The sequence below is a fragment of the Sinocyclocheilus anshuiensis genome, unplaced genomic scaffold (assembly GCF_001515605.1).
Source record: "Sinocyclocheilus anshuiensis isolate Anshui unplaced genomic scaffold, SAMN03320099.WGS_v1.1 scaffold918, whole genome shotgun sequence".
Classification (NCBI taxonomy): Eukaryota; Metazoa; Chordata; class Actinopteri; order Cypriniformes; family Cyprinidae; genus Sinocyclocheilus; species Sinocyclocheilus anshuiensis.
In genome coordinates, this window is record NW_015540946.1 from 91,190 (window position 1) to 96,685 (window position 5,496).

Sequence of the window (5,496 nt, forward strand, 5' to 3'; positions counted from 1 at the left end):
TACATACTGTATAATTATACTTATTTTCCGTGCAATAATTTATATATATAAATATATATATATATATATATATGTGTGTGTGTGTGTGTGTGGTTTCTTTGCCTTTAAAATGATTCATTGATCTCAGGAAGGAATATTTATGACAAGTTTTCAGTCAAGTCATTAATCACTGACAAAGTATAGTATGACTGCCATGTCATATTCTTGCTTTATGTAGTGCTTATATAGTGTGTTTGCCTGTATATGGGTCCTTGAAACATTTATAACCCTTACCTTTTCTTTACTCCTTCATAGTGACAGCACATAGGAATGTTTTCTGAAATATCGATGAACTGTTCCATTCCAGCTGTGCATACATTTTCAGCTCTTTGGCTTCATCATGCCCTGAATATGAAGAGAGGATGGCACAGGGTTATCTTTATACCCACATTTTTGCTCATTTTCTATGGTATCTGTCACTGCTCTGTCAAAAAAAAAAAAAAAAAAAATTTCAAAAGGAAAGAAAGTATAATTATTGTATGGAAGAAAGTATAATTTTTGCATTTTATTATATGGCTCTCTAGAATAGTTGACTCTGATTAGTCAGATGCAACATTCAGTGGTTAAATATTTCCTAATCTGTCATCCACAGCAAAGTATACAGACAATCAGTTACTAAAGAGAAGTGAAACCGAGTATTTTCAAAAAAATGTAACATGCTGTATAGTTTTTGAAACAAGGAGCTTTCTGCTTTTCTAGCTCCCAGACAAATCTCCCAGCTGAGATCTGTAAGAGTGTGACAAGAGACTCACCAGAAACAATGGATGAAGGATAAATAAAACACTTTTTATTGAAATTAACCTCTTTTGTCTAAACAGTGGTTTGGTAAGGAAATGGTACTGTACTGTATTAACCTAACTGAATATATATGTTGCAGCCTTTGAATGATGCAGGAAACATGTAGAATGCTAAAAAAATGATGGTCATACATTTGCAGGAGTAAAAATATTGGCTGATTTGATGAGATTTATGCAGTCGTCTCTGCTGGTGTCTTGTTTTGACATTTCATTAAGCGCACAGGTAACATTTGCAAAGAGTGGGCTGCCTGCCTGATGACAAATTAGAGAGAAGACTTGAATGAAATATCAAAAAGTAATTTGATATTCCTCATCGACTTGATTAACATCATCAGCTTCATCAAGACATGCAGGATTTCCCAGAGTAGAGTGGCGAGTTGATCAGCATTTAGATGAGGTGTTTATAAACACAACTCACCCATCCATGAAATTACACATGCCTCTGTCATAAATATGGATGAAGAGCATTTGGCTTATTCAAAGAACATTTTCAGTCAAAAAAATAAAAAACAAATCTTATTTCTTAGAGACAAGCACTTTGGGAGTGATCCCATGATATATTTCAGACAAAAACGATTGCTTGCTTTAGATTTGTTGTGTTGCATTCCCAATGGTAAATATCTCCCAGTCCCTTAGGGTTTCAAACATATCAAGTGATTTAGACTGAATGTGGAAAGAATTTCATAGATATCAAGTTTTGGACAACAGCCCTCTTTTATCTTATCACACAATTACCAAGAGCAACATTTAAAAATTTCTTTATTTAATCGTTATCAGTTTTGCTACACTGTCCTGTAGTTGACAAAACCATGTCAAACTGGCAGAGTAATCCAGCTGGGTTTGTTTAATTACACTTATTGTAGGATTTTATTAACCATTTGAGGATGCTTGAACCTGTTATTTGCTAAAACTCTGCAGTTTGTTTCAATGTGTCTTAATTCTTAGGGATTTTACTCAGTATGTTTTCAGAAGAAAGGGAGAGAAGGGGAGAATCCATGTGAAAACATCTCCACGGGCTCTCAAACAGATGTCCATCGAGTGCACAGTGAGTATAAAGTCTACACTCTTAAAAATAAGGGTTTTTTACTGGCATCTATGCTTCTGTGAAGAACCTTTAGCATCCATGGAACCTTTCCATTGCACTAAAGGTTCTTTATAGTGGAAAAAGGTTTTTTAGATTATTAAAATGCTCTTCACATTACAAAAAAAAAAAACTGGTTCTTGTCTGTCCATCTATATGACAAATTATTTTACTTGCTCAGACCACCATTATCCAACACATAATCAATTTAATCTGTTTCTGCATCGAGACAAGACCCAGTAGTTCAATCTCTGATTCTGAGTTGAGAACAGTCTATTGAACAAACATGCGGATGTGACAGTGTTAGTCAAATCCCATTCATTACAGCGAATTAAATTTTGATTTCCCAGAGGGCAGCTCTCTTTGAAGAGGTGGGCTGCTGGCACTGATGACGACATGGAGAGATAGACAGAGAGCAAGAGAGAGAGAGCAATTAGCTCTGAGACATAGCATCGGAACCTAGAGCATCCTGCTGTAACAAACACACCAAGTGTAGCAAGTTTCTGAAATATGAGAAAGTAAGCTAAGCCTACAGAGTAGTGTTCAAAATATATACAAATGAATTCTCTATATTTACACTTACATTTACATTTACATTTAGTCATTTAGCAGACGCTTTTATCCAAAGCGACTTACAATTGGGGGATACATAAAGCGATTCTTCTTAAGAGGCAAACAGACACAGGAAGTGGTTGTAATACCAAGTTCTTAGACATTGTTCAAATAAGTACAAGCTAGAAAGAGAAAGTGCAATCAAAAATACAAACGCAAACAAAAATATAACGTAGAAATAGGCAGAAAACGAAATATTCCTTCCTAGCAGCAAGTAATAATTCCAACAGCAGATCTATAAACAAGTATTATGCAGGACACTCACGTGCAGCCGTCTGTCTCTTCTGTTGACTAATCGCTTGACCCAAGTTATGACAGTGACCAAGCAGTTTAAATACTCTACGGTCGCTGTGGCCGCCTTCTAATTAGCACAGCCAATAGTCTATAGCACTTCTGAGGTTCACAAAAAGTAGAAATTTTACAGAAATTATAGATAGTTGCATCACAGGAGTAATGGTCTGTTTTAGGATTTCAGTTTGAACTCTGACTCATTTTCCAGTCTTTGTCACAGCAGCAAATCACTGTGCTATTGCTACACATTCACTCTATCGCAAAATATCAGGGGACTGACAGAAAGAGTTAGTGTCTATACACATATTTGAAAATGATTGCTTCATACATTATGTATCATGGTAAAAAATTTCATAGAAACAAGCAACGATTGGCCAATTTTAGAAAAAATACTTTATTTTTCTAGAATTTCTGGCATTGAGGGAATATATTGAGGGCGTTTTCCCACACAGCATAGTACCATTCCAGTGAAATAAGAAGTTTCCATGCAAGATAAGCAATGTGACAACTTATGTGTTGGTGAATTTGTCGATGAGTCAATAACATGAATTTGTCAATGAGTCAATAACATGACTCATAATCTCAGTAGATTTCCCCATAATTCAAAGGTCCATCATGAAAGTGAAAGTGAAAGTGACGTGACATGTGGCCAAGTATGGTGACCCATACTCGGAATTAGTGCTCTGCATTTATCCCATCCAAAGTGCACACACACAGCAGTGAACACACACACACCGTGAACACACACCCGGAGCAGTGGGCAGCCATTTTTTGCTGCGGCGCCCGGGGAGCAGCTGGGGGTTCGGTGCCTTGCTCAAGGGCACCTCAGTCGTGGTATTGAAGGTGGGAGAGAGCGCTGTACATTCACTCCCCCCACCTACAATCCCTGCCAGTACGAGACTCGAACCCTTTTATGAGTACTGTGAATTTGGACATACTTCTTTTGTCACATACACTTTTTCACCTACTATATAGCATGTGATTTCGGATGCAGCCAGTGACTTATTATTATAATATTGCTGCAGTGTTTGTCTTGCTGCTACGACAATTGTTTTGTATAATAGTATAATAATGGATTATTTTTGTTAGCTTTAAGATTATATACAGATAAAACTATAAAATAACTTCAGTTAAAAATTATATTTCTTGTCAAATGTATTTATTTGATAAGTAGTCATTTCATATGCAGGATAATATACCACCTACTGTACAGTCATTATTGCATTAATACTTCACAGTCATTATCAAACATCAGGTCATTATCTGGTCATATAAATAAATAACTAAATAAATAAATAAACCGTGATAAAATTCTAATTGCCTTAATGGGGTTTATTTTGTGAGCTGAAACTTAGACTTTATAGCCTATTAATGTAATTAGCTTAAAAATAAAAATTTCTAACAGCTTATTAAAAACATTCATCCTATAAATACCACTCAAACCACTATAACCCATTTTAACATCCTTCAAATGGAGCTTTATATAATTGTCATCCCCCATATTTAGTTTGACAAATGACAAGTTACTGAATGAGAAGAACAAACCTCAAGTCTCTTCTCAATAACTTCTGGACTTGATGAATACTTACTACTTACAGTACAGCTAAATATATTTTGTAGAGACTGACTCTTGGTTATTGTCTTACATTTGTGGCCTGACAAACTGCCAAGCCTGCTGTCTGAGTGCTAGAGGACAGATTAATCAATTTTGAACCAATCAATAACAATAGGGGTTATGCGCAACAGACTTCCGTATTCTGTTAACCGGGTCTCGTCGCTTCCGGTTCAAGCGTTTTGCATATGCTTAGTTAAATATGAAGCAGTTTTACTCAAGATGCCTTCAAAGTAGATACCAATGATGATCATAACCAATGTCCATCACATATGCGGACTGATATCTAAAAGTTTTTTTTATTTTTATTCTTTTCACATTTAGATATAAAAATTGAATAAAACGTCAACAATAAAAACAGCTAGCAAGTTTAACTGATTATATTAAAAGTCCATAGATATCGCTATTATTTAATACGGCTGTTAACACGTTCTCCGACAAGCGGAAGCAATGAGACCTGTTTTCCGGGTTTGGTCAGGTGATGTTCGACATATACCCTATTATGTAATGACTTCTGTTCAAACTGCTCATGCTTCTATTCACCACTGACTTACTCTGGCAGCTCTACTGCAATGAATTCATCTTCTATAATCATTCAGTTTTTTTCTCCCATTGGAAAAAAGTATCTGTGGTCTGCCAAAGGTTTTACGTTTTTGGTTTTAGCATGTGCACAACCACATACACTATCAATCTCAAAGCTCATGGTCCTTTGTGAATCCATCAAAGGGAAGATGAGCAACAGTGGTGGACGAAGTACACAAATCAAGTACTTGAGTAAAAGTACAGATACGTATAATAAAATATTACTCCAGTAAAAGTAAAAGTACTCCTTTTTCAATTTTACTCGAGTGAAAGTGGCCAACCTGGCCAAAAGGGCATCACTTCCCACTTTGATAATTACTGTAGTTACCATGTTCTGAACATCACATCCTTCACATCCTTTACATATGTAATCAACTAGGTGGTTGAATTATAATATTTGGACTTTATTTAAAAAAAATTACCTCAATTTAGCACCAGCAAGCTCGTTAGCTAGACAGTTAGCATCAGCTAACATTGACTTA